A 9,853-nucleotide genomic window follows, 5' to 3' on the forward strand; every position below is an offset into this window, starting at 1 on the left:
GTTAGCCCTGGAGGTCTGCTATCCAGCCCTGGAGGTCTGCCTGTTAGCCCTGGAGGTCTGCTATCCAGCCCTGGAGGTCTGCCTGCCAGCCCTGGAGGTCTGCTATCCAGCCCTGGAGGTCTGCCTGTTAGCCCTGGAGGTCTGCTATCCAGCCCTGGAGGTCTGCTATCCAGCCCTGGTAGCAGCACTGCCTGCCCTGGAGGTCTGCTATCCAGCCCTGGAGGTCTGCCTGCCTGCCCTGGTAGCAGCACTGCCTGCCCTGGAGGTCTGCCGGCCTGCCCTGGAGGTCTGCCTGCCTGCCCTGGAGGTCTGCCTGCCTGCCTGTTAGCCCTGGAGGTCTGCTATCCAGCCCTGGAGGTCTGCCTGCCAGCCCTGGAGGTCTGCTATCCAGCCCTGGAGGTCTGCCTGTTAGCCCTGGAGGTCTGCTATCCAGCCCTGGAGGTCTGCCTGCCTGCCTGTTAGCCCTGGAGGTCAGCCTGTTAGCCCTGGAGGTCTGCCTGCCTGCCCTGGTAGCAGCACTGCCTGCCTGCCTGCCTGCCTGCCTGCCCTGGAGGTCAGCCTGCCAGCCCTGGAGGTCTGCTATCCAGCCCTGGTAGCAGCACTGCCTGCCCTGGAGGTCTGCCTGCCTGCCCTGGAGGTCAGCCTGTTAGCCCTGGAGGTCTGCCTTCCAGCCCTGGAGGTCTGCCTGTTAGCCCTGGAGGTCTGCTATCCAGCCCTGGTAGCAGCACTGCCTGCCCTGGAGGTCTGCTATCCAGCCCTGGAGGTCTGCCTGCCTGCCTGTTAGCCCTGGTAGCAGCACTGCCTGCCCTGGAGGTCTGCCTGCCTGCCCTGGCAGCAGCACTGCCTGCCCTGGAGGTCTGCTATCCAGCCCTGGAGGTCTGCCTGTTAGCCCTGGAGGTCTGCTATCCAGCCCTGGAGGTCTGCCTGTTAGCCCTGGAGGTCTGCTATCCAGCCCTGGAGGTCTGCCTGCCAGCCCTGGAGGTCTGCTATCCAGCCCTGGAGGTCTGCCTGTTAGCCCTGGAGGTCTGCTATCCAGCCCTGGAGGTCTGCTATCCAGCCCTGGTAGCAGCACTGCCTGCCCTGGAGGTCTGCTATCCAGCCCTGGAGGTCTGCCTGCCTGCCCTGGTAGCAGCACTGCCTGCCCTGGAGGTCTGCCGGCCTGCCCTGGAGGTCTGCCTGCCTGCCCTGGAGGTCTGCCTGCCTGCCTGTTAGCCCTGGAGGTCTGCTATCCAGCCCTGGAGGTCTGCCTGCCAGCCCTGGAGGTCTGCTATCCAGCCCTGGAGGTCTGCCTGTTAGCCCTGGAGGTCTGCTATCCAGCCCTGGAGGTCTGCCTGCCTGCCTGTTAGCCCTGGAGGTCAGCCTGTTAGCCCTGGAGGTCTGCCTGCCTGCCCTGGTAGCAGCACTGCCTGCCTGCCTGCCTGCCTGCCTGCCCTGGAGGTCAGCCTGCCAGCCCTGGAGGTCTGCTATCCAGCCCTGGTAGCAGCACTGCCTGCCCTGGAGGTCTGCCTGCCTGCCCTGGAGGTCAGCCTGTTAGCCCTGGAGGTCTGCCTTCCAGCCCTGGAGGTCTGCCTGTTAGCCCTGGAGGTCTGCTATCCAGCCCTGGTAGCAGCACTGCCTGCCCTGGAGGTCTGCTATCCAGCCCTGGAGGTCTGCCTGCCTGCCTGTTAGCCCTGGTAGCAGCACTGCCTGCCCTGGAGGTCTGCCTGCCTGCCCTGGCAGCAGCACTGCCTGCCCTGGAGGTCTGCTATCCAGCCCTGGAGGTCTGCCTGTTAGCCCTGGAGGTCTGCTATCCAGCCCTGGTAGCAGCACTGCCTGCCCTGGAGGTCTGCTATCCAGCCCTGGAGGTCTGCCTGCCTGCCCTGGTAGCAGCACTGCCAGCCCTGGAGGTCTGCTATCCAGCCCTGGAGGTCTGCCTGCCTGCCCTGGAGGTCTGCTATCCAGCCCTGGAGGTCTGCTATCCAGCCCTGGTAGCAGCACTGCCTGCCCTGGAGGTCTGCTATCCAGCCCTGGAGGTCTGCCTGCCTGCCTGTTAGCCCTGGAGGTCAGCCTGTTAGCCCTGGAGGTCTGCCTGCCTGCCCTGGAGGTCTGCTATCCAGCCCTGGTAGCAGCACTGCCTGCCCTGGAGGTCTGCCTGCCTGCCCTGGAGGTCTGCCTGTTAGCCCTGGAGGTCTGCTATCCAGCCCTGGAGGTCTGCCTGCCTGCCCTGGAGGTCTGCCTGCCTGCCCTGGAGGTCTGCTATCCAGCCCTGGAGGTCTGCCTGCCTGCCTGTTAGCCCTGGAGGTCTGCCTGCCTGCCCTGGAGGTCTGCCTGCCTGCCTTCCAGCCCTGCCTGCCTGCCTGCCTGCCCTGGAGGTCAGCCTTCCAGCCCTGGCAGCACGGCCTACCAGCCTGCCAGCCTGCCCTCCCCAGCCACACAGCCCTGCCTGCCTGCCCTGGAGGTCAGCCTTCCAGCCCTGGAGGTCTGCCTGCCTGCCTTCCAGCCCTGCCTGCCTGCCTGCCTGCCCTGGAGGTCAGCCTTCCAGCCCTGGCAGCACGGCCTACCAGCCTGCCAGCCTGCCCTCCCCAGCCACACAGCCCTGCCTGCCTGCCCTGGAGGTCAGCCTTCCAGCCCTGGAGGTCTGCCTGCCTGCCTTCCAGCCCTGCCTGCCTGCCTGCCTGCCCTGGAGGTCAGCCTGCCTGCCTGCTGCTGCTAGGCCGCTGCCCCGAGCCGCCGACCCCATCGACAGGAACACGAGAGAGTTTACAAGCGAGAGGAGGCCACATATTCGACACCTCTCGTGCTCGTTTTAGGGTCCTCTCCAGTCTGTTTGGACGTGTGTTATTCTGAATCTGCTGCTTTAACTCAAGGGATTCTGTCGTGATTGATGCCTTGTACTTCGCTGTATGTTTGCACTGGTGTTGTAAGTCGCCCTCTGTAAGATCATCATTTATTATCTGCCAAGAAATAAAGATCATCATAATGTTCCCCAACTTTCAGCTTCTGGGGAGTTTGTTCCAGAGTGTGACGACTCTCTCTCTATCACCATCTCTCTCTCTATCTCCATCTCTCTATCACCATCTCTCTCTCTCTATCTCTATCTCTCTATCACCATCTCTCTCTCTATCTCCATCTCTCTCTATCTCCATCTCTCTCTATCTCCATCTCTCTATCTCCACCTCTCTCTCCCTCTCCACCTCTCTCTCTCTATCTCTCCCTCTCTCTATCTCTCCCTCTCTCTATCTCTCCCTCTCTCTCACTGTGTGTGTGTGTGTGTGTGTGTACAGCAGTGTCCCTAGACGAGAGAGAGATCCCTAGACGGGGAAATTACTTTCAAACTGCAGTACCGAAATGTGTCCGTTAGATGGCAGCATGCACCAAGGAATGAAGGAAAGTGCAAAACAAAATGAAAAGGCACATCGCCTGGGCCAAAAATAATCGTAACAAATCAACGGGGGCATTTCTCGGAAAACTAACACCGGGGCAGTGCTCAGGGGGGTCCCACCTCGTGGCCACCCGGTTTGGGGGGCCATCGGGGCCGGCTGAAGAATCGCCCATACTCTGCCATAGGCAGCCCACGGTCCATCCGATCAGAGCAATGCCGGGCGGCCGGCAACCTATGGATCATAACACATCAACGGAGGCATGATAAGAGCATCTTTTATTATCTGCCAAGAAATATAGACCATCACAATGTTCCCCAACTTTCAGCTTCTACCACATCGCTGGGGAGTTTATTCCACTGTGTGACTACTCTCTCTCTCTCTGTGTGTGTGTGTGTGTGTGTGTGTGTGTGTGTGTGTGTGTGTGTGTGTGTGTGTGTGTGTGCAGCAGTGTCTCCGGTTTTCCTTTTGGAATGCCTTGAAGCCGGGGGGGCTTTGCACTCATGAGAACATAGGGTGTCCTTGCCCTCCTTTCGCAGCCCAGGGCATTGAGAGATCCCTAGACGGGGAAATTACTTTCAAACTGCAGTACCGAAATGTGTCCGTTAGATGGTAGCATGCACCAAGGAATGAAGGAAAGTGCAAAACAAAATGAAAAGGCACATCGCCTGGGCGAAAAATAATCATAACAAATCAACGGGGGCATTTCTCGGAAAACTAACACCGGGGCAGTGCTCAGGGGGGTCCCACCTCGTGGCCACCCGGTTTGGGGGGCGATCGGGGCCGGTTCCGAAAATCGCTAAATCTCCCATAGCCAGCCCACGCTCCATCCGATAGAGCAATGCCGGGCGGCCGGCCGGCAACTACGGATCATAACAAATCAACGGGGGCATTTCTCGGAAAACTAACACCGGGGCAGTGCTCAGGGGGGTCCCACCTCGTGGCCACCCGGTTTGGGGGGCGATCGGGGCCGGTTCCGAAAATCGCTAAATCTCCCATAGCCAGCCCACGCTCCATCCGATAGAGCAATGCCGGGCGGCCGGCCGGCAACTACGGATCATAACAAATCAACGGGGGCATTTCTCGGAAAACTAACACCGGGGCAGTGCTCAGGGGGGTCCCACCTCGTGGCCACCCGGTTTGGGGGGCGATCGGGGCCGGTTCCGAAAATCGCTAAATCTCCCATAGCCAGCCCACGCTCCATCCGATAGAGCAATGCCGGGCGGCCGGCCGGCAACTACGGATCATAACAAATCAACGGGGGCATTTCTCGGAAAACTAACACCGGGGCAGTGCTCAGGGGGGTCCCACCTCGTGGCCACCCGGTTTGGGGGGCGATCGGGGCCGGTTCCGAAAATCGCTAAATCTCCCATAGCCAGCCCACGCTCCATCCGATAGAGCAATGCCGGGCGGCCGGCCGGCAACTACGGATCATAACAAATCAACGGGGGCATTTCTCGGAAAACTAACACCGGGGCAGTGCTCAGGGGGGTCCCACCTCGTGGCCACCCGGTTTGGGGGGCGATCGGGGCCGGTTCCGAAAATCGCTAAATCTCCCATAGCCAGCCCACGCTCCATCCGATAGAGCAATGCCGGGCGGCCGGCCGGCAACTACGGATCATAACAAATCAACGGGGGCATTTCTCGGAAAACTAACACCGGGGCAGTGCTCAGGGGGGTCCCACCTCGTGGCCACCCGGTTTGGGGGGCGATCGGGGCCGGTTCCGAAAATCGCTAAATCTCCCATAGCCAGCACACGCTCCATCCGATAGAGCAATGCCGGGCGGCCGGCCGGCAACTACGGATCATAACAAATCAACGGGGGCATTTCTCGGAAAACTAACACCGGGGCAGTGCTCAGGGGGGTCCCACCTCGTGGCCACCCGGTTTGGGGGGCGATCGGGGCCGGTTCCGAAAATCGCTAAATCTCCCATAGCCAGCCCACGCTCCATCCGATAGAGCAATGCCGGGCGGCCGGCCGGCAACTACGGATCATAACAAATCAACGGGGGCATTTCTCGGAAAACTAACACCGGGGCAGTGCTCAGGGGGGTCCCACCTCGTGGCCACCCGGTTTGGGGGGCGATCGGGGCCGGTTCCGAAAATCGCTAAATCTCCCATAGCCAGCACACGCTCCATCCGATAGAGCAATGCCGGGCGGCCGGCCGGCAACTACGGATCATAACAAATCAACGGGGGCATTTCTCCGAAAACTAACACCGGGGCAGTGCTCAGGGGGCTCCCAGCTATCAGCCACCCTATCCCGGGACCGATGGGAGCACTTTAAAATTTTCGAGTCAGGGGACCAGACGGCCGAGTGAAAAACTTTGAAAAATATTCTATCTCCTCACTCCCATTGACTTTACATTAGGGCGACCAGGCGGCCGGCGGAAAAAAAATCATAACAAATCAACGGGGGCATTTCTCCGAAAACTAACACCGGGGCAGTGCTCAGGGGGCTCCCAGCTATCAGCCACCCTATCCCGGGACCGATGGGAGCACTTTAAAATTTTCGAGTCAGGGGACCAGACGGCCGAGTGAAAAACTTTGAAAAATATTCTATCTCCTCACTCCCATTGACTTTACATTAGGGCGACCAGGCGGCCGGCGGAAAAAAAATCATAACAAATCAACGGGGGCATTTCTCCGAAAACTAACACCGGGGCAGTGCTCAGGGGGCTCCCAGCTATCAGCCACCCTATCCCGGGACCGATGGGAGCACTTTAAAATTTTCGAGTCAGGGGACCAGACGGCCGAGTGAAAAACTTTGAAAAATATTCTATCTCCTCACTCCCATTGACTTTACATTAGGGCGACCAGGCGGCCGGCGGAAAAAAAATCATAACAAATCAACGGGGGCATTTCTCCGAAAACTAACACCGGGGCTGTGCTCAGGGGGCTCCCAGCTATCAGCCCCCCGGGTCTGGGGGCATTGTTTTTCTTTTTAATCATTTTGAGCATTTCCCCCAGTTTAGAGATGTGTGCCCCTAGACAACCCATTGAGAATAACTATGAAATGTTCTGAAGTTTTGATTTTCAAATGTCGGTGAAAATTGAAAAACGTCATATATTCTTCAAAGGAAGCATGGGGCGATGGTAGGGAGAGTCCCCGCAGCGTGCCTCGGCGGCGATGGGAGCGTTTTCGATGTCCCCGTCCCCCCCCCATAGGGATAGAAGGGGAGTTAGGTGACCAGGCGTCCCGGGTCCCAAAAATCGAAAAATTAATATAGAATGCTTTTTAATCCAGAAATAAAGTAGGGGGCAGTCCTGGTGAGAGTCCCAGCCACAGCCCCAGTGTGTTTTGGAGCCGTTTGGGGCCGGGTGAAAAACTTTGAAAAATGTTCTATCTCCTCACTCCCATTGACTTTGCATTAGGGCGACCAGGCGGCCGGCGGGAAAACAATCATAACAAATCAACGGAGGCATTTCTCCGAAAACTAACACCGGGGCAGTGCTCAGGGGGCTCCCAGCTATCAGCCACCCTATCCCGGGACCGATGGGAGCACTTTAAAATTTTCGAGTTAGGGGACCAGGCGGCCGAGTGAAAAACTTTGAAAAATTTTCTATCTCCTCACTCCCATTGACTTTGCATTAGGGCGACCAGGCGGCCGGCGGAAAAAAAATCATAACAAATCAACGGGGGCATTTCTCCGAAAACTAACACCGGGGCAGTGCTCAGGGGGCTCCCAGCTATCAGCCACCCTATCCCGGGACCGATGGGAGCACTTTAAAATTTTCGAGTTAGGGGACCAGGCGGCCGAGTGAAAAACTTTGAAAAATATTCTATCTCCTCACTCCCATTGACTTTACATTAGGGCGACCAGGCGGCCGGCGGAAAAAAAATCATAACAAATCAACGGGGGCATTTCTCCGAAAACTAACACCGGGGCAGTGCTCAGGGGGCTCCCAGCTATCAGCCACCCTATCCCGGGACCGATGGGAGCACTTTAAAATTTTCGAGTCAGGGGACCAGACGGCCGAGTGAAAAACTTTGAAAAATATTCTATCTCCTCACTCCCATTGACTTTACATTAGGGCGACCAGGCGGCCGGCGGAAAAAAAATCATAACAAATCAACGGGGGCATTTCTCCGAAAACTAACACCGGGGCAGTGCTCAGGGGGCTCCCAGCTATCAGCCACCCTATCCCGGGACCGATGGGAGCACTTTAAAATTTTCGAGTCAGGGGACCAGACGGCCGAGTGAAAAACTTTGAAAAATATTCTATCTCCTCACTCCCATTGACTTTACATTAGGGCGACCAGGCGGCCGGCGGAAAAAAAATCATAACAAATCAACGGGGGCATTTCTCCGAAAACTAACACCGGGGCAGTGCTCAGGGGGCTCCCAGCTATCAGCCACCCTATCCCGGGACCGATGGGAGCACTTTAAAATTTTCGAGTCAGGGGACCAGACGGCCGAGTGAAAAACTTTGAAAAATATTCTATCTCCTCACTCCCATTGACTTTACATTAGGGCGACCAGGCGGCCGGCGGAAAAAAAATCATAACAAATCAACGGGGGCATTTCTCCGAAAACTAACACCGGGGCAGTGCTCAGGGGGCTCCCAGCTATCAGCCACCCTATCCCGGGACCGATGGGAGCACTTTAAAATTTTCGAGTCAGGGGACCAGACGGCCGAGTGAAAAACTTTGAAAAATATTCTATCTCCTCACTCCCATTGACTTTACATTAGGGCGACCAGGCGGCCGGCGGAAAAAAAATCATAACAAATCAACGGGGGCATTTCTCCGAAAACTAACACCGGGGCTGTGCTCAGGGGGCTCCCAGCTATCAGCCCCCCGGGTCTGGGGGCATTGTTTTTCTTTTTAATCATTTTGAGCATTTCCCCCAGTTTAGAGATGTGTGCCCCTAGACAACCCATTGAGAATAACTATGAAATGTTCTGAAGTTTTGATTTTCAAATGTCGGTGAAAATTGAAAAACGTCATATATTCTTCAAAGGAAGCATGGGGCGATGGTAGGGAGAGTCCCCGCAGCGTGCCTCGGCGGCGATGGGAGCGTTTTCGATGTCCCCGTCCCCCCCCCATAGGGATAGAAGGGGAGTTAGGTGACCAGGCGTCCCGGGTCCCAAAAATCGAAAAATTAATATAGAATGCTTTTTAATCCAGAAATAAAGTAGGGGGCAGTCCTGGTGAGAGTCCCAGCCACAGCCCCAGTGTGTTTTGGAGCCGTTTGGGGCCGGGTGAAAAACTTTGAAAAATGTTCTATCTCCTCACTCCCATTGACTTTGCATTAGGGCGACCAGGCGGCCGGCGGGAAAACAATCATAACAAATCAACGGAGGCATTTCTCCGAAAACTAACACCGGGGCAGTGCTCAGGGGGCTCCCAGCTATCAGCCACCCTATCCCGGGACCGATGGGAGCACTTTAAAATTTTCGAGTTAGGGGACCAGGCGGCCGAGTGAAAAACTTTGAAAAATTTTCTATCTCCTCACTCCCATTGACTTTGCATTAGGGCGACCAGGCGGCCGGCGGAAAAAAAATCATAACAAATCAACGGGGGCATTTCTCCGAAAACTAACACCGGGGCAGTGCTCAGGGGGCTCCCAGCTATCAGCCACCCTATCCCGGGACCGATGGGAGCACTTTAAAATTTTCGAGTTAGGGGACCAGGCGGCCGAGTGAAAAACTTAGAAAAATTTTCTATCTCCCCTAGGTGACCAGGCAGCCGGAGCTGATTTTTCTGACCCCTAAAACAATTATTAAAAGGTATTTTTTCGCCAAACTAAGACTTTTAAAATTCAAATAGGATGATTATCTACTGCCCCAGTGGGTTTTTGAACCATTTTAAGCCTTTTTGACAGTTTTCATTTTTCCCCCATTGACTTCAATGGGAGTTAGGTGACCAGTCCTCCGACTTTTGAACCTCTCCTGGGGGGGCTGTGAGCCCCCGATTTCTTTGCAAAGCACGTCATTCGATTCGTCTCAGTCCCCTCTATATACCCCGTGTGTTTGTTTTCTCGAAAAACCCCCGGAACACGGTTTTTTAGGGGGGGGGTGGGGGGGGGGTACTTCGGAGCCATTTGGGGGGGGGTAAACGACATTTCCCGAAATTAATTTTAACACAGCCTTCCTCAGAATCGCTTTTCCAACAAAATCCTTTTTATTTCGAGTCTCTACGATGTTCCTAAGTGGTCGAAACCACTTTTGGACAGTTTTTACACCAAACGGCTCGGGCGCACAGCGGGCCGTGTGCCGATGGGCGGTTCTCGCGGGTCTGAGGCGGGGCTAGGCTGCTCGCGGCGGGCATGGGAGTGCCGTGTGCAGCCGCCACAGTGTTCCAGGCTGTCAGCATTTCTCTACGGTGCCGGGGGAAATACAGGAACTGGGTTTTTGAAGACACTTAGTGCAATGAGAGAGGTCAAAACTGAGCTAAGGGCACTTGCTGGAGGAAAGTGGCTGGGCCCCGCTAGCTCTTTTACGGACACTTTCTGGACTTGGCCCGGGATTTTCAGACGGTTCTTTGCGAC

Source organism: Amia ocellicauda, unplaced genomic scaffold (assembly GCF_036373705.1).
Source record: "Amia ocellicauda isolate fAmiCal2 unplaced genomic scaffold, fAmiCal2.hap1 HAP1_SCAFFOLD_88, whole genome shotgun sequence".
Classification (NCBI taxonomy): domain Eukaryota; kingdom Metazoa; phylum Chordata; class Actinopteri; order Amiiformes; family Amiidae; genus Amia; species Amia ocellicauda.